This window comes from Ctenocephalides felis, unplaced genomic scaffold (genome assembly GCF_003426905.1).
Source record: "Ctenocephalides felis isolate EL2017-DRISC unplaced genomic scaffold, ASM342690v1 CF-g0.4_SCAFFOLD_01604, whole genome shotgun sequence".
Taxonomy (NCBI): Eukaryota; Metazoa; Arthropoda; class Insecta; order Siphonaptera; family Pulicidae; genus Ctenocephalides; species Ctenocephalides felis.
The window spans coordinates 20600363-20622019 of NW_020537758.1; positions in this window are offsets into that span (position 1 = coordinate 20600363).

Here is a 21657-nt window from a genome sequence, read left to right on the forward strand (position 1 = left end):
GACATCTGTCTGCGAAATAAGAATACTCCTTTACCAATTGGCACATGTGTGTTCTCTTGGATGGAATGAAGAATATATTTATCAACACACACACACATGTATATATATATATATATATATATATATATATATATATACTAGCTGATCCAGACATACCTCAGTGATTATAATATATTCAATCAATCTTTTTACTTTTCTATTTTTTTAAATATTATTTTAATTTTTTATTTATAATTGTTTGGTACAAAAAAATAATATATATTACAATATAATTTTACAAGAATTTAGAAATTAGTGTCCATTTTTATCAAATTCTATTTATTTCTATATGAAATTTGAATTTGAATTTTCCGACTTGCTAAAATTGATTCTGGTGAAAAATCTAATATTTAAAATTTAGTAAGGCAAATCGTATATGATAAAATATGTGACATTCATATCATAAAATATATAATAAGTAAGTTCACCTCGGAATTCGAGATACCCAGCTGTAAACCTATAAATACTTGTATATTGACACCTAAAGTTGTCGCAAAAGCTCTATACATATGTTGCGTACACCCTACCATATGTAGATTTTGAGACAACTTTAGGGTGTCAATATACAAGTATTTACAAACTTACAGTTGGGTATCTCGAATTCCGAGATTGTTACCTAATTTAAGCTTAAATGACTGGACTACGATACCAAAGTCGTAAGAATCAAGGTGATGGCTGGTTAACATGTTTTTACTTTACTTTCAAATATTGTTGTTAAAAAAATCTCAATATTACTTGTTTTTGACATATCGGTATTGGATCTTTTCCAACCTTTTCTTCCTTCTGTCCTCTAAGCCTCGTTTTGCCATATTTTAAAAAAACTCTTGTATTTATTTTATACAAATTTTCAAGTTTATATTCTACCCAAAATAACTTAGAATAAATAATGCTGCTCAACTTTATGTATTTTACACACCTTTCCCAAATATATTGACTTCACCTTGATCAAACTCCAATTTCTAATTCTTTCTTAAATGCCTATCGATTTCTGTCAGGGTTGCACGCGCTTCGTTCAAGCAATAAATCTAAATGTAACCTTTTACTTCCTCATAAAAGCTTATAATTAATCATTATGTTATTTTGTGCGTTCAGAATATTTACACTTAATCACAAATGCCAATCGGGACCAATATTACCCGTCGAATTATAGGAAACGTTTTATTAGACTCGATGGTAAAATAATCCTTCTTGAAAAATACATTAACACTGTTGAGACAAATGGTTGATTCAAGAAATGGAAAAATAAAAGCTTATACCAGCATTATTAAAAATTTATATTACTGTACTTTGCCATAATTTAATTTAATTATTATTATTCGCACTATTTTAAAATTCAGCGGTCTTCAGTCTTACATTATATTTTCTATAACAAATTAATCTATTACAGCTCTGTATAATACGAAAGAAAAATATCAAATCCCTTCATTTCTTATAAGGATCAGTTTATTTGCTGATGCGTATAAATTACTAAGGAATTATCTTATCGTAATTGGGAAAATAATGAATCATTAAAAACGAAGAAATAATGATTATTATCTTATCCCAAAGAGTTTCGCGATATTGAATTTCGATGGTAATGATTTCAATGTTCCAATTTTTGTTTTTCGGGGATCATATCTCATTGTCTTGGAATTTCTTTTTAAAATATAAAAGAAATATTGTGAAAATAATTATGTATTGATTCGTTTAATAAATTTGTGGAAAATCTTATAATATTACATATTCATATTTATATGATGGTTTTTGCTGAATTTTATTGATACATTCTTAATCAAATTTTCAATCGAAGCTCATCCTGGTTGAAAACGTTAGAACTAGGAAAGATTGACATTCAATTTATAAGTTCAGTTTAGTTTAGTTTAGTTTATACCAGTGACATCGTATTCCACAATGCTTTGAAAGTCTTTCTGAATAATGCATGACACCACAATTAGTCCAAAATAGAATTGAGGTGAATGAATAATATATTATAATAGTTAAACATACTAATGGTTTTGCTATTCTGATCGCCATACGGCTTTGCTCTTCGCGTGCAGCTTTTAGTTTATTTTCTTAATTATTTATAAAGTGTATCTGTATAGTATATTTATAAATTATAATAGAAATAAAAAATTGTACATAATAAATTAGAACTAATTTTCATGACTTATAATTGTTTTTGGTAGTCTTCAAATAATTGATTTGTTTTATAAAAGCGTTGTAGCATTAATTAATATAAAAAGTATTTTTTAACTATCGCATATGGTAATATAATTCATTGATATCTATGTAATTCTGAACTATAATATATATAATAGTGTCACCCAGTTTTTACTGGACGTTGAGTCCTGGGATACCCTTAATATATAAGTACATTGCTAATAAGTATTGCAATAGTAAACAATAAAATATATTTATCAAACTATCAGAATATATTTAAAATAAAAATGCTATATTCTTTTACCAAGTACTTTTTCGATCCAAAAGCTTATCATAGTTTCAATAAAAAAACTCCCCAAAAAAGCTCATCATCAACAGTTAAAGATGGCAGCTTTCGGTTTCCGCAAAGCGGCCGAGCTGACATTACGCGGTTCGACCTTTCGGCGTTGACCTTTTCCAGGACCATTCTTATATTTGTCCGGAACGGAGCTTTAAGCTCCCATGACGCGATCTGGGCATGTTTATGTACCAAAAAGACCGGAACATTTTTTGTCAACCCCGGACATGGCCTACTGCGTTAATTAAGGCTTTTATAAGTGGATCATTTACACGCTGATGTTCTTGAAGGAATTAGTCGATTAAAAAACAGAACATGAATAAATTTATTGTGGATTAAGACTAGTTTAAATAAAACTTTTCCAGAAAATATATATTTTAGAATGTTTTTCTCGCGTTTATTCAGTGATTTATACAACTTGTACTTAAGTATAAAACAGAAGCTTGAACAGAGTGAAAACCGTTGAGGAAAAGACATATTATATGTGGAGCACATAGTATTCAATACCGACTGGATGTGTACATGTTCTATGTTATCTAAACAATTCAAAACGCTGGGCTTTGCTGGATTTTTGTTATTTACTCGAACATACAACATATTCACGTTGGTGGTTTTTTCAGTAGACTGCGTTTCATCGTGACAAATCTTTTACTTATCAATAAATGAGACTTTGTTGATAAAAATTAAAAATTGCTAAAATACTAACATTAAAAATGTTAAAGATAAACTAATAAAATTACAAGTATGAAAGCATTAATTAACTTCCCCAGAGCAAGCTATAAAAATCGCATATGAGAATAATTATACGTTTTATAGCATTCTGAACAATTTTGCATATCTTATTGTCATAATGAAATAGATGTGTCTGTTTATATGTACGGATACAATTTTTTGCCCACGATATTGGGAGCACGAAGCAATCGATTAGAATTTTCAATAAAAACATTCCATTCGTATTGATTGAGTAAATAACTGATTACATTTTGGAGTAGACAGGTCTAGCGGTTTCGGAGATACAGAGCAAGAAGTGGAAATAGAAAAAATAGATGTATGCTTGTATGTTCGGATACAATTTTTGTCCACGATATTGGGAGCACGAAGCAATCGATTAGAATGTTTAAAAAAAAACATTCCATTCGTATTGATTGAGTAAATAATTGATTACATTTTGGAGTAGACAGGTCTAGCGGTTTCGGAGATACAGAGCAAGAAGTGGAAACAATAGCATTTTTGAGACAACAGGGCATCCGATTAGAATGATTCAATTATTATATTAATGTTTTTTTTATTTTGTTTTTATAGATAAACGTCGATAAAGGTCGCTCAAATATAAGCCCTTATATTGCAAAATGTACAGTATTTATAATAATTATTTTATAATATTGTTATTACTTATTGATAAATTTGTATTGATGATTAATTATTTTTATCTTGCGAATGTTTAATGTTTAATAAGTAAAGAATCCATTTAATTATAAAAAAATACTAAGTTAGTAACAAAATTTGAATAAGACATCTAAACGTTTTGAATCTTTGTACGACTGTTTCAGTGTATATATTAATTTAAAATAAGCATTATAACAATAAACAATAAGTAAATGACGTGAATGAAAGATAATAAAGAATAAAAATAATTTTGGCAAAAATAAACTAAAGCTTGTGCAAATTAATTTTTCTTTCAAAAACTGCCATTTTTTGTACATTTAGCTCTGTATGCATTAACACCCAGCATATTGCCTTAAAAATGTATATTATTTTCATTGACAATAAAACTATGCAATAAAAAAAATTAGCTCTGTATCTTAGAAATGGCTAGACCTGCCTTTGCCAAAAACTAATCAGCACATCTCCCTATTAATAGGAAAAGTTTTTTGAACCATTCAAATCGGTTTACCTGTGCGCCCGAAAAAGTGGACGAAAAAATGCGAACACACAAAACACACGCACGCCACACACACAACCATTTTTTCTCAGGTATGCCAAAATGTTCAGAAACCTCTGAAACGTGATGATACGCAAAAATTTTTAAATCTTTTAAATCTGGGCTTACGGCCTTTCTCTCTGGGGTAGTGCCAGTCGATCTAATATAAACATCTTACAGAGAGCTCAAAATAAGATCCTCAAGAAAATACTGGAGGCTCCCAGGTATGTACCTAATTGGCTTGTTCATCAGGACTGCAACATACAAACAATAACGGATTTTTGGCCTATTACTATAACTTACCCTGCGGGGAGTTAAATGTAAATCGGCAATGACTGCAGAAATACGATGTGACAGGATATGATTATCATTTTATGTATTTCTGGTTTACGCAATAATTTCACTGATTCAATTCCCATTTGGTTTGCGAAATAAAAGAAGACGGTTTAAGAATTATTATACAGTTTAAGAATTATTATACAGTTTTAGAATTATTATAATATCTTTAAGTACAGCTCTGTTAATCGGGTTGAAAGATGTTGCATATGCCGCTCGGCGCGTGTGAATAGTGTGTGAAAAGAGAATCGGGAGCGGTTCCGCGTGCGAGAACGCGCGCCCGAGGTAAAAAGTATGAGGGCCGAGCCGAAGCCGTAGCCCGTAGCACCGTAGCACCGTAGCGACTACGTACTCCCGGGAACAACGTTTCAAGGAAGAAATACTCTCCGCGCTGCAGCAAGATAAAGGCCTCGGATCAAGTAACATTATAGATAAGTTGTTGGGGAACATCGATAAACTTAATGCCGTTTATATTAAAACTGATACCGTATTAACCGTTATCAACGACGATGGAAATAAATTGATAATGTCGATAAGGTTTTTGAAGATTTATAATGTTGTTGACTGGTTTGTACGAAAAACTATAGCACGGGAAGGATAAAAATGAAAATGCATTTTTTATTATTATTTAACACTCGGTTTACGCAAGTTTTGTGTATATACACCGGAACCGTGAAATTCACGCAATGCATTTAAAAAATCTATACTCATGTTAGGTGATTGTTTGCATACAAAACAATATAATATAATCAAGTTTTCCTTGTTATTACTATTGGAGCGATTTACATGACGTCGATGCTGATATGCTTCTTGAGTGGAGTGTAATATTTATAATCGGCGAAATGTGAAATCCCCACGATGATTGTTTTAGAAAATGAAAGTCCTGTTATATTGACTTTAAATTTATTTATTTCTACTTTACAAATACGTTCTTCTTCTTTGACTGCTAATACTAGACTGAATATTCATTTGAATTTCAGGCCCGACGGAATACATTTTATTGACATATTTTATAACTTAATTATATAGCCGTCAAACCTGGGCAGGATCGTCCCTGTTTACGGGATTAACAAACTTTTTCCTGACCGTTATATGTAATAATATTTTACAATGTTACAGCGACGGTCACACCAGATGTTCTCTGGTTTAAAAATTATCCAACTATTATTACTTTTTGAAGACTTATGGATCGATTCTCCTGCACAACAGACCAATGTTATGGCAAGACCATGATACGCTTCAACTTGCATACGTTATGCTACTGAATTATAGTAAATACTATCAAAATATCATGTATCTTTTGTGTATTCCAGCGTTTTATACATAAACTGCAACGTCACTCGCATGTTAAGAAGCTTGGTCAAAGAGATCCTATTATCTATTATATAATCGTTTTTTGACATTGTGCGCTTTCTAGGTTTGATTTTCTTCCTGACAACCTAAGAAAAACGTCTGACTGCAGAGCAACTACATGGCTTTTGACAATATTTAGAACGATTTTACATGAAAAGTTCTACTTAAAATAGCCGTCCCAAAAAATTGGTTTGCTATACGGCAGAATCGAACCATTAATATTGCTGATAAAGCAAATATATTATCATTTTTTGTATAATAATATACTCCATCAATTTGACCAGGTAATATAGACAATATATTAAAATTACTGAAATAAGAATTTACGACATAAATTACTTAAGGTTAGTGCAATGCTTTTTTCAGCATTTTACTTTAAAGTTCGAATTCCGTCAATTTCCCTAAATCTAGTATTGATATATCAGAATCGGAATCTTGAGGTCCTGCAAGATTGTGAGCTATATCTTATATAAGAAAAATTAATTCATCTAGAAAATAAATTTTCTCTGGTTTGATAAAATCATTGAAAATTGTGTCTTTACTTTGTTCCTCGTAATCGTTTATCTTTACTCTTTTTCTGGTACAAAAAAAAAGAATAAAATAGCAGTAAATTTAACATTTCTGATTTACACTTCCAACATTTTTAAAGAGACCAGACTGATGCTGATGGATTTTGTTTACCTTTGTTAGATATGGTTAATTTAAAAAATATTCTAAAAATTGTATTTTATCAAGCAGGTTTGTTTCTTAAGCTCAACAAAATATACTAAATATCTTTATAATCCAAATAGTATGTATTTGTAAATATAAAAGTAACATACGTATCATATAAAAAAGGCATGTCATATATCTTAATATAAATTACTATAACTTATTATGAACAATTGCTTTTCTTCGGGTTTAAAATATTTGATATTAACTAAAACTTTAAGTTACATTGCTGTAAAATAACTTGCTGTGGTATATGAGCCTTAGCAAAGAAATGCGCAAATATGAAGTATTTATTAAAATATTGGCATTCAACCAACTGGGTAATACGATGCAAGCAAGGTTTTCTTGTTGACTGAATAAGTAAGAAAATAGGGTAATCTTCTTGTACCATTTGAATAAAGATATATTTGCGATATATTTTTATATTAGGTATTTCTCTGCCTGACGACCTTTCACAATCAACTCTTCATTATAATATTTATCTTTATTTAGTTTTTTATTTTATATAATGCATACATATTTTGTACTACATATTATTTTAACAATTTTCTCGACTTTTCCGCAGCGCTTCATTCGTTTATCATAACTTTTATATAAGAATATTACATAATGCATACATACTAGTATTTTATATCCAGGTCATAATATATTCACATTACAATAAGTGAATTCATATCACATAATATTTAATGTCGTCATGTCTCGCTAGATTCTTAGGTACTTGACTACTTTGCCACGCGTTTATGTGGCTCTATAAGCTCCGAGACATACTTAGGTATATGACTTTGGCTCACAATATGCGGTTTTTGATATACCGAGCGGAATATTTAACGAATAATGAAATTTTATTTCAAAGTTGATGGAGAAAACTGCGACTTGTTGAGTATTTGGGCTAGTAGAACATATGTCACGCTGCAAAATATTAAATGATTAATATGATTCAATTATATGCGGCATTTAGCTTAAGCTTAGGATCTAATCTATATGTTTTTTTTTAATTGGCTTTGGTTACAATTTACATTTTATACTATCTTTATTATATCATATACTATTTTTATATCCTATATTATCTATTTTTCTTCATTACTAATATAAAACTGATATCTCATTGTTTTTTTTGTAACCTGTTTTTTTTAACAGCTACTTTTCTATCTCAAACCAACTGTTGAAATTCTACTTAATTACTTAATTCATTAATTTCAATCCAGCAAATCAAATGAAAATTTTTTGTCAGTGCCAGGGCTCGTACCGAATATCTTTGGCGTGTGAGTTTGGCTTGCTACTGAATGAAAAAGCGATAGATATAAATACCAAAATGGTTTATAACGACTTTCATTGTCAGAAATATGTAACTGAATACGACACAATCATTTAAGCAAAGCTTACGTATGTGGCGTAATAATATATAACGACATAATTTTTTAAACAAAAAGTGTTTTGTTTTTTCATATTGAAATTTCCCTTAGATTTTCCTTGCGCATTTTGTCTTATTTAAATTAGATTTTTCTTCACCTGTTTAAATTTTATCCAAAAAGGTCAAGAAATACATGTCACATAAAGTAAACAAAATGTTCTTAATTAACTACTAAGTTTCAACTTGGAGAAAAATACAGAACAAAGTGATCTGTCTATATGCAAGTAACAGTTATTATTAGAAGAAATCGAACAAACAAACTTAAGTTTGACTCTTTAAATGTAATGCTGTCTGCAAGAATGGAAACTTGTTCGAACAAACATACTTTATCTTTCTATGTCAAAATCAGTATAGTATAGCTGTTATGACGACTGTCACTACCATACTTTGACTATCACTTCATAACTAAATCTAATCGATACTTTGTGTAGTATCAAAGAAGAGCATCTAATATTGCTAGCGAAAAAAGTATCGATAATCGATATTATCGTTTAAGTGTAGTATGTATCATTCTAATACCAAATATGATCGATTCTTGAGTATCGCCAACAAAGTGTCTATACTTACTTCTAGTTCAGTTTTACACCTAAATTCGAAAAGTATCAACTTGAAGTATTGATTCCAAATGCCTTATCAGTATCGAATAAAGGGTATTCATATTTTGTTCATACTCGTTACTAATATGCATGATCGATTTAGAAAGTACTCAGTATCGATACTTACTCAATTCTCGTTAGTATCGTTCTAACCCAGCCCGTGGGTCGTCCCATGGCCGGTGGTTTGGTGGGTCGGTGGGTCGAACAACAAATGTTTGCCGGGCGACATATTGGCGGTCATCAATGGTCCTGGATGGAGCTGTTGCGTTGTTTGCACATCGCTCGCCCCACTAATGGCAACGAAATGACGAAACGAAAGAAGCCAACAGACTCGTGCAAATATTTATTCGATCCGCCGCGAATTCCGGTCGCCTTCGTACCAATCGACGATGACGGAGATGTTAAGAAATAAAAATATGATAAAAGATCGAGATTAGCCAATGAAAAGTCATGAGGGAAATGTCTCTCTGCGAAAATGTACTTTTTGCAAGCACTCGCCGGACGTTACATTCATTCAGCGATGTTGAATTTCCGTTTTTATCCAATTAAAGACGATGAAGCTGTGCTATATTATTAGCATCTAGTATATAGTTTTATTTTACGTTTAAAGTTTCTTTGTCAGTTTCTTAGATAATCTTCATTTTAATGCAATAGTTTGTCAATCTTCATATAATAAGATAAATAATATAAGCAAGACCGGTTTAGAAATTTGGCGCCCTGGGGCACTGACAAAAATGCCGCCCCATCTCTGAAATGCTACTTAAATTGTTTTTATATATTATTCCTGTAAAGTTTTTTAAATGGCGTTTTTTCATATTTCTGAAAATTTTAATGCTCTTTATAAAATGTAATTTTCATTAAGAGAAGTTCCAGTAATCTGCAGTATTTAAACGTCACTAGTTTAATTTTTTTTTTCGGCACTATAGGCTTGAAAGTGCACAAATTTGTCGTCCTAAGAGGGCTCAAGATTTGAAGAACATATTTTTCTTAAACTTTCAGCTCATTTACGAAACTTTATATTAGCCAAATTGCCAAATTTAGTAATAACTTGTTAACGAATTTGATAATTTATGTTCGGAGAGGGAGTCAAAGAAAAATAATAAATTTTAATAATCGTCTATTTGAATCCAAATTTTGCATTCCTTCGTTGTATGTTTTATATAAATTAACAAAAGTTAACTATATTTCTTGAAATAAAAAACGTTATTAAAAAAATTAGTTGATTACATTGTATAGCATTTTTTCCCCACTATCTAAATTTTGCCGGCCCCGAAAATCTGCCGCTCTGGGCAGTAGCCCCGACTGCCCCTACTGTAAATTCAGCACTGATCATAGATGAAAAAGTATGACATATAATCGAATAATAAAGTTTTTACTAATAGTCCGCAATTATTATAAAAAAAAGATTTAGGGTCTGGTAAATCTACTACAACGAATGTAGTAAATCTACTACAGTGAGTGTAGTGAAGCTACTATAATGAGTCTAGTAAATCGCTACAATGCGTATAGGAATCAACTATAATGAGTATAGTAAATCTACTACAATGAGTGTGGTAAATGTATTTTAATTGGTCGTGTAAATCTACTACAATGGTGTAGTAAATCTACTACAATGAGTATAGTAAATCTACTACAATGAGCATAGTAAATCTACTACAATGAGTGTGGTAAATGTATTTCAATTGGTCGAGTAAATCTGCTACAATGGTTATAGCAAATCTACTACAATGAGTATAGTAAATCTACTACAATGTGTGTGGTAAATGTATTTTAATTGGTCGAGTAAATCTACTACAATGAGTGTGGTAAATGTATTTCAATCGGTCGAGTAAATCTACTACAATGGTGCAGTAATTCTACTACAATGGTGTAGTAAATCTACTACAATGAGTATAGTAAATCTACTACGATGAGTGTGCTAAATGTATTTTAATTGGTCGAGTAAATCTACTACAATGGTGTAGTAATTCTACTACAATGGTGTAGTAAATCTACTACAATGGTGTAGTAAATCTACTACAATGAGTATAGTAAATCTACTACAATGAGTGTGGTAAATGTAGTTTAATCAGTCTAGTAAATCTACTACAATGGTGTAGTAATTCTACTACAATGGTGTAGTAAATCTACGACAATGAGTATAGTAAATCTACTACAATGAGTGTGATAAATGTATTTTAATTGGTCGAGTAAATCTACTACAATGGTGTAGTAAATCTACTACAATGAGTATAGTAAATCTACTACGATGAGTGTGGTAAATGTATTTTAATTGGTCGAGTAAATATACTACAATGGTGTAGTAATTCTACTACAATGGTGTAGTAAATCTACTACAATGGTGTAGTAAATCTACGACAATGAGTATAGTAAATCTACTACAATGAGTGTGATAAATGTATTTAATTGGTCGAGTAAATCTACTACAATGGTGTAGTAAATCTACTACAATGAGTATAGTAAATCTACCACAATGAGTGTGGTAAATGTATTACAATTGGTCGAGTAAATCTACTACATTGGTGTAGTAATTCTACTACAATGGTGTAGTAAATCTATTACAATGAATATAGTAAATCTACTACAATGAGTGTGGTAAATGTATTTCAATCGGTCGAGTAAATCTACTACAATGGTGTAGTAATTCTACTATTATACAATGGTGTAGTAAATCTACGACAATGAGTATAGTAATCTACTACAATAAGTGTGATAAATGTATTTTAATTAGTCGAGTAAATCTACTACAATGGTGTAGTAAATCTACTACAATGAGTATAGTAAATCTACCACAATGAGTGTGGTAAATGTATTACAATTGGTCGAGTAAATCTACTACATTGGTGTAGTAATTCTACTACAATGGTGTAGTAAATCTATTACAATGAATATAGTAAATCTACTACAATGAGTGTGGTAAATGTATTTCAATTGGTCGAGTAAATCTACTACAGTGGTGTAGTAATTCTACTACAATGGTGTAGTAAATCTACTACAATGAATATAGTAAATTTACTACAATGACTATAGTAAATCTGATATAATGGTTATAGTAAATCTACTACAATGAGTATAGTAAATCTACTACAATGAGTGTGGTAAATGTATTTCAATTGGTCGAGTAAATCTACTACAGTGGTGTAGTAATTCTACTACAATAGTGTAGTAAATCTACTACAATGAATATAGTAAATTTACTACAATGACTATAGTAAATCTGATATAATGGTTATAGTAAATCTACTACAATGAGTGTGGTAAATGTATTTCAATTGGTCGAGTAAATTTACTACAATGGTTGTAGTAAATCTACTACAATAGGTCTAGTAAATCTACTACAATTAAAGGATTGGCCGGTACAGTCCCGGATTTCCACCTTGTGTCTCAGGTTATTTCAATAGCATGGTTTGTAACGGATTTAGATCTTTTGTCCCGGTTTTTTCAAAAATTGACAGATGAATTAACAAGTAACATTGAAAAGTATGAAAACAAACGAACAAGTGCTAATTTTTTCAAAATATTTATGAATAAAATTGAATAGAATATTATACAAGGCTCAAAAGTGCGAAAAACATATAGATCCATATAAGATATAACATCATAGACAGGGCCGGAATTAGAAATTTGGTGCCCTGGGGCACTGACAAAAATGCACTTTCAGCTCGTTTACGAAACTTTATATTGGCCTGTGTTATTATCTAATTATTTAATTTTTTATGCGCATAAAGTTGCTACTAAAAATTATTAATTTAAATACTATATAAATGTGTTTTTAATATATGAATATTCTTACACTTCAACTTATAAATATAAAATATTGAATTTCGTTTTTTTATTTGTTATTTCAATTTCCATATCACTTTCTTTCCTTACATTTTACTATGTCTAATGTACGCGCTACGAATAACTTTACGAGATCTACATTATTAAAAAGTTTCCGTACATCTAGTAGTTAAATAGTGGCAAGATTCAGAAAACTTTTTAATTATTCGAAACTTCTTATCTTAACTAACACATGAATGCAAATCGACATGTATGAAATTATATTGTGAGCAATTGAAGATATTTTGCAAAGCAATTGAAGATATTAAGCAAATTAATTTGGCATGATTGATATTCCAATCGTTGTAAATGAAAGTATTTAACAGAATAAAAACTCAATACTTTTATATAATTTTTTTTTATTGTTATTCATATAAATAATAAGATTTTATCGAAATATTTTTAGAAAAATATGTGACGTTCATATCGAGCATTTATGATATATGATATTTAACGTTAGTTTTTATAAACAAACAAGAACATTGTTGATAAGAGTAAATTCATATTTACCTTTTAAGTTTTAAAATAGTCATGAATAATGTGTAAACTAAACTATAAATTCTCTAGTTTGTACAAACTAGTGCCTCTGTTTTAATAACACTTGGCCCGCAATCCAATAATAGGAAATATAGTAATATGATATGTTAGAGCAAGAACATTAAATGTCAAATATAACTAACTTGTTTAGTTTTCAAAAATAAACGTGAGGAATTTATAGATCTAATGTATCGAAATGATCAAAACTCGAGTAAATTATTAACGTTGTTTTAACAATTCTGATTATTTATTAATACCTACTATATATGTTATGAAAATTGTAGCTTGGACGGCTTTTATTAATGTTTATTTTTACTTACCTGAAATTGTAACTGAATTACAGAATTACTAAATTTACGAATATATATTATCTATTTATATCAAAATTTTACCCAATTAAGCAGAATTTATTCTATTACACAAAGATTTATATTCCTAACTACTATATTAAGCGAATGCCATCAACAACACTACCGTAATGATATTATGCAATTCTGAACAGGAAAACCGCATTACCATTGAGCAAATAATAATTTCGACTGAAATAAATTGGACTGCAGACAGATATAAATAGGAGATGCTAAATATATATTTCATTTGTAAATTATAATTATTAATTTAATAGAATCGTTTATAACGCGTAGGGCTCGATTCTATTCAATGCGATTTGCAAGATGTAGTGCTCTATAATTAGATTTTGCTTATGATTTTCACAATTGTACAGATGATATCAAATCGAATAGTTGTTTGTTTGTATCGTGATTGTAGTTGGAAATTCATTTTCCTCCAAATGGAATTTCTGCATAATTTCCTCCAGTTTGAAATTGATATCGGTCTAGGAGAGGAGATGATTATTGTTCGATAGTTATATGAGATATTCGACCACATGAATAACTTTTTGAATTCAGATGAAATTAAATATTTCAAATATATATTATATTATTGCAATTGTATTGGATCTATTGTTTTAGGGCAGAACGTGGTTTAAATGTCTGCGGGTAGAAAGGTACACAACCGATACCTCAAAAACAAGTGAAGTTAAGATTTTTCAACAACAATAGTTTGAAGTAGAGGGCAAAATATGTATAAGCAGCCATTATCTGGCAAAGTTTAAAAATCTATAATAAAAATATCCTTTTTCATTTATGTTTTTATTGGTTGTGAGCGCTGTTGTTTAGTTTACGAGTCCTTATTATATTTTTTAATTATGTCTTCTTTAATTGTTGCATAAGATATCCTGTTTATTATAAGTTAGATTCAACAGTTTTTTTATATAATCTCTTTGAAAGCTTACACAGGGGTGGGGTAGAAAGACTCAACTAAACCTTTACCCTGGCATAGAGGTAAACAATAAAAAAATTATAAATAAAGCAGTAAATTATGTTAAAAAAGCAATTTTACCAGAGATAGATTGAATAAATAGTTATTCAAACTTTGCTGATAAATATTTCTGAATACCTGATCAAGGTTATATACAGTGTTATCTCTGTAAAAAATGTACCCATGAAATTGAATAATGTAGCTATTATTTTGCAAAATCCCATTAAAATGAATAATAAGACATTGGACCAGTTTGCTCCTTGACTTTTTTTTAAATAGATAAGGATATATATATATATATATATAGGATTTTATTTTGTTTTATTTGTAAAATATACAATTTTTAAGAACTTCTTGAAAGAAGACCTTCCAGTTCTCATAAAGTGTTAAATTTACAAATTCAATAATTCAAATATTCATTCTAAACAAAAACTTTATTTGGAGCAACATCCAATTCTCTATGTACCTTTACAGATAAGACATGTAAATACTCCCAATCATCTAAATTCAAGAATTTTGATTGAAAATAGTTCTATTGCAAAATTTTTTTTTTATTCAATTTATTCTGCAATCTGTTTTACATATTCATTAACATTAAGCAGAGATTGCTAACAATAATCATCATATAATATAAGCAAGAAGATAGTAGGAACACCCAGCGGCGTGTCTACTAGATTGCAAAAATTGATAGCCAAAACTTTTGCTTCACTTCGACGGGCTTCATAGCTGTCCATCTTCTTTCATAATAACTATGTAATTGCATTTGTGTACCGAACTTTTAAACATATACCATTTAATGGCAATATGTCCAAAATAATTTTCCAATTTAGCCCGCCTATGGGGTAAAAACAACAAACAAAAAACTCATTTCTACAATTAGCTGGAAGTTCGACTGGACATAGTAAGATATTTGTTTGGGTGATATGTGTTATTTGTTGTAATATAATTAGCTCACATTTTACCTTTGTGCCAATATTATCAGCGAAATATAATATTATCATTTTTCCAATGAAATTTCAGTTTTCCCTCAAATATTTATTAATAACAACGTGACGTATAATATTATAACTGTGACGTGTCCCGTTCGATTGTCTCTAGCGTTCGCATCGCGTGCACAAGTGTACAAGACACAGTCTACATTTCCGTTTGTTCAACGTCCCCATCACTTCCCCAGCGGTGCCCCAGCGGCGGGGGTCTGTCTCGGGCAACCCCAAAGGTTTGGGCCGTAGGAGGCTGTGAGGTAATTCGATTTATTTTCCCATCCGCTACGCGAAACGATATTAAATGGCGAATTTCTAATTCGACTCGAAGAAGAAACACACGACTTTCGTGTTGATAGTGTCCTTAATAAGATATTTATTTTAACTGAACGGCCGACACGGCGGCCGGCGATGATTGAATTTTTTGAATTTTAATTAAAAATATATCAACACGGAGGACTTCCAATTGCTGTACGGTGCGATCGTGATTTTCACTGCTTAATTATTTCGTTGCGGGTTTTGCTGATGTGATTCCGTTTCTGATGTACATGGTTTTGAAGCCGGAAGTTAATTATTTTTAGATATAATTCATATATATATATATATATATATATATATATATATATATATATATGGGGTACGGCGGACTCAAAGGTCCAAATTGACTTAGCATTTACGTTTTGAAGACCTAACTAATTATGTGACATCAAATAATGCATATCAAGCAAACAACTATCTGACTTTGTTTAGTAAAACTCCCACCCATTATTGATAAATTTGTTTTTTTCTGTTTTTTTTTTTATTTTTCACTAGCTCTTTTTAACCCATAGGGTTGAAGTGGGACGGCCAGGAAGGAAACTGGTGTTTTCTCATTTTTAATTTCAAAGTAATTTTACACATTTAAAAGCTACATTATTTAATCAATGCTAAATATAAATTTTATGGCTACATTTTTTACAGAGATTAACACTCTATATATTTTTGGTCTGATATTTCATCAGAAATATGCAGCAGCAGAATTAGAATAACTATCTATTTATCTCTCGTAAAATTGCTTTCTTAATCTAATTTACTTTTTTGTTTAATATATTTTATTAGTTGGTCCTTTTCCAATAATAAAATATAATAAATAGCAATCAACAAATAATATTCAATTAATAAAATTTCACCGTTATATTAAGTCTCACTTATAAAACTGTAAACTGGTCCTTTACTTTATCTTAAATGAATAAATGCTAAAACTTTGATTTATTGATTAAAATTTTTCACTAATTATCATAATATTTTAATTAAGTTTTAACTTATGTAATTACTAAGACAAAAATATTAAATTCACTGCATAATTTAAAGGTAAATATGAGATTGTGCAATCATTCGATTAATTTAAATATTTAATACGTATATTAACATATATTTTTGACGATTAATTTATATATTAACCTCTCTTATACATTAAAGTGACTCCCATGTGTATGTCTTATTTACTTAAAACAGGTAGGAGTTAATATATCATTTTTTAGATAAAACTTTCGCTTTATCATAGATAAAGGCATTTATAGGCATTTTATAAAATCTAAAAGTAGCCAAAGAATCAAATCAGTCCACTTGACATTCACCAAAATTAAAAATCTATTTGGTATTTTCGCATGTCAAATTATGAATGTCGCGCTATCCTTTGTTGGCTTTAGGAAATAAATGAAGTGCTCAGCCCCAGATTTTGCAAAAGTTATGGCTCGGTGGAAATCGGATTTCGGATAAACAGATTTGTTATTGATATTTTCATAGTCGAATGGCGTTATTATCCCTTTAATATTCGACCCATCCGTGTGGATATAATTCACGTGATTGTAATCTAACAGCTCCGGTTGCTTCTTGGATGATCGGATACCAATATGTTTATTATTATATGCTTAGGTATATGCATATGTAAATATAACACCTATCATAGTGGATAGGAAAGTAAATATTATTTTAGTATGAAATCATTTTTATAAAAAAAATTATAATGACTAATCCCTCACCTACCTAGGTAAAATATTCTTCGAACATAGTAGTTTTCAAACTTCTTATACTTTCTTATATCTTGTAAAATGATTTTAATAACTAATATATAATCGAAAAAAAAACAGAACAAAAAAAAAATAAAAATGAAAATTTAATGTACATAAATATCATAGTTCTCATTTGTGAGAGATTTTATAAAAAAAATAGGTATCAGGTATTTATTATTTTATGCTTTGTTATTTTCATGAACCTGAATTAATTTTCTAGAACTTAACTACCCTCATCATAAAACTAATATTATATCTAAAGTTTAATAATATTTTGCCATAATGCTCGTATGTATCCACGTGGTCATAAACTACACTAGAATTGTGTCGTAAAACATTGGTAGCAAAATTATGATTCTGATATAAACAATTAAACACATGCTGCAACTGAAATAATTTTGCAAATAATTGCTGATCTATATAATACAATCAATATAATATATTTTATATACTGAAGTTATTATGGATCCATAATAATATTGTTTTAAAATGATTTTGTTTTTCATATAGAAATTGCTTTGTTTAATATTTTGCACAAATTAGGTGCTGAATAATCTGATAACATACACGGATATAAACTTAGCTAGAAATAAATTTTGCAAAATGCTGTTTTTTATAATGAGCATCATACAAAATTTTTTTTACCAGAATTTTCGGTTTTTAATTTTAATTTAGCTAGATTTTTGAATTCATTCTTAAATATTTTAAACAAATATTGGACAAAAATATGTGTAAACGCATCAGTTGTCTTTTATTAAAGGTATCTCTAAAATGGCTTTAAAGATTCTCAATTTTTGCTTTTGCTCAATTGCTTTTGAAACAACTAGATAACAACTCGTGTTGACTCGAGTTTTTTGTTATGATCAGTCGAATTGTACAATAAACACGATTCTCTCAAGAAGTGTTAAAAGAACAACTAAACTTCTATGAGCAAGTTTGTACTCTAAACATTGATTAAAAATTTCAAAATAGAATGATTTATTAATTACCTTGCTAGCTGGTTTTATTTTCTCTTATCTGAAAATCTACTCATTCCAAGAAGGTCGAAGATAAAATATATTCATTTATCACTTTATAAAGAACTTCCTCAAAGACTTCGGATTTAATTTGTCGGAGCAATCTTACGCGTTCGCTGTACGAATGTGATTTAAGATGCAAACATGTTCATTCAATTTCCACCTCGGGGAACACAAACTCACGAAGTGGTTTGAGATGGTTAAATAATTCATTAGTAGTAGAAGTTTTATTTGAGTAGTTTTTGATTTGAGATAATTGTATTTTTTAATTGGCCCTTTACACCAAATCTTAGAATTCTTATACCTTTCTACGGTAAATTTTTATCATAGCTCTTTAAACAAAACTAAACAATATGTAAGTGAAATTATGATGAAACAGATAATATGAATGTAAAGTAAAACTAATTAGAAGAATTTACAATAAATATTTTTTGTACGGTTTTTGATTTCTCAAAATTAAATTAAGTTCTTTATCGAAATGTGGAAAAAAATCACTTATTTGCTAATCATTTATAACGCATTATTGAGTTATGAATTCTTAGATGTTTCATACAAATGAATTATCCTTTTATCGCCATCACTGATTTTTGCTAATAATCTTGCTTCTGCTTTTGCACTTCTTCATAAATTTCGAGTTATAATCAGCCAATAAATTATAGCAAAATGCAAAATTTATTTCCTAACTTATATCCGCTCATATAAGTACATTCTGCACTTGGAAAGAGTATATCGTGCAAAATATTCGATCAGAAAGCTCATCGTAAGCTGTTTACGACGGTATTAAATGTCATAATAACGTCGTAATAATATGTATAAGAAATATCAAATGCGAGCAAGCGCACGAGAAAACACTTGGAAAATCGAGATCAAAATTTTAAAAAAATGTTCGTGAAAGGACATCGTTACCCTGAATTCTATTGATATGTTTCACAAGAATTAATCAATCATTTTTTCACGAATTATTATCTTGCGTTGGCATTTTACATGAGAGCGATTATCTGACATGCCTTGTTCGGCCAAAATTTCAAAAGCTTTTGGAGTATTTCACGACCACGTTTTAATGGATGGATTAAAATACGCGATTATTTTATAAAAATGACGGTTTGGAATGAAATCAACGCGTTTAATTCAGCAGCATTTTTATAGGATTTGTTTGGTAGAGGGTAAATAAAATAAAAATTATATTTGAAAGCCAAGCTATAGTAAAAGTAGATATGTAAAAGATGAAAAGTGAGGTGAAGTGAAACTTCATAATATGTGAGGCAAAAGCACTAAAAACATGATATGAAATTTCAGTTAGTTTTCTGAACAATATCAATATGCATGGTAATAGTGTCTAACTAATGTGTTTTTTATGAGAATTTTTGTAAAAAACTTTATTTTCCACCTCATTGTGCCATATCACACATCAAACATCGTTGCCATCGTTATCGGGCGCAAATTCATACGTCTCCATATAATAATGACCTCGCATTAAGTGGAACAAAAATTGCACGAGTAATCCCATTAGCGGTGGGTGGGCAATTAGGCATTATTCAGTCCGCGACCTGAAACGCGCGCCCGGTGCGGGTTCGAGTGTGGCGCGCGGTCGGCCGGGATTAGGGGTAGTTATCTTGTAACTTGGTGACCGTGTTACGACTGCTTTCTACAGACGAGTACAAAATGATAGTTTAAGAGCTTGAGCATATATGCTTAATTATTATATTAAAAATGTTTATAAATAAAATGGATAAAATATCACGAATAATAATACAAATTAAAGGAAATTAACCAATTAAGCAATCTAGTATACATAACTATAATAATACAAGAAATAAATGATATTTCATTTTCATATTAACAGAACATTATGTTCTCTTTTTTGCAAACATTATGAAATGTTTTTGTATGTTTTTCATACTAGATATAATTCGCAGTAAATATTGCAGTTTGTTGCCCGTTGAAAGAGCCCGAAAAAGCTTTAAAATTACAAGGTCATTTTCAAAATGTTTTTGAAATATTTTTAATGTATAGTGTGTGTTAACCAAACAAGAATAAGTAAATCATGAAAATATTGATTGTGTTTGAATTTCATAAATAAGATATTCATTTGGTTGCAACATTTTGCATATAGACATAAACAACACAATATCCAAAAAGAAAACAATGAAATATGTTACATATCTAATACCGGATATATTTATTATATTTCTATAATGTGAGTGTCTTATTACACTCGGTCTTGATTATAATCCTGGTATTCTGCGGCAGAAAACGACTGTATGGGATTCTCCTTAAATATTTAGAGACTCAGCCTAAACTTGAGTTGTTTTAAGCTCATATATGAAAAGCTCAGTACAGAACGTACCTATATTGTGTACATTTTATTTTGTTACATGTAATACTGGCTTGAAGAATTGGATGACTCAAAAATTTGCCTTGACATACACTACTTGAATATATCTATATATATATATATATATATATATATATATATATATATATATTGTATGATTCTGAATTTGATGTTGACATATGTATTAACAAAGTCTAATAATCGGGCATAACATCAATAAAAAAAATTTTTTATTGATGTTATGCCCGATTATTAGACTTTGTTAATATATATATATATATATATATATATATATATATATATATATATTATTTATTGTGTTTGGTCTTGTTACGATCTTGATATTAATTCTTGTAACGTTTTCTGCCACAGAAAACGAATAATACTCAAATTCTTCTTAAATATTTAGATAGTCTGCATAAACCTGTTGTTTCAAGCTCAGTACATAACGTACATTGCAAGGAACATTTTTCTCACACAACACTTGTCCTTGCTCATATTTGCTTAAACAAGCAATGGGAAGTCCTACCAATTTGTTTTGATATCATTGAGTTACCACTAGAGATTGCTAACAATAATTATCATATAATATAAACAAGAAGATAGTAGCAACACCCAGCGGCGTGTCTACTAGGTATATATAACACATGTTAATAAAAAAAATAATAATAAAAAAAAAAGAAAAGAAAGACAAAAAAACAAAACGATAAGCAAAATCAAACAATCAAATAAAACATAAAAAAAGAATAG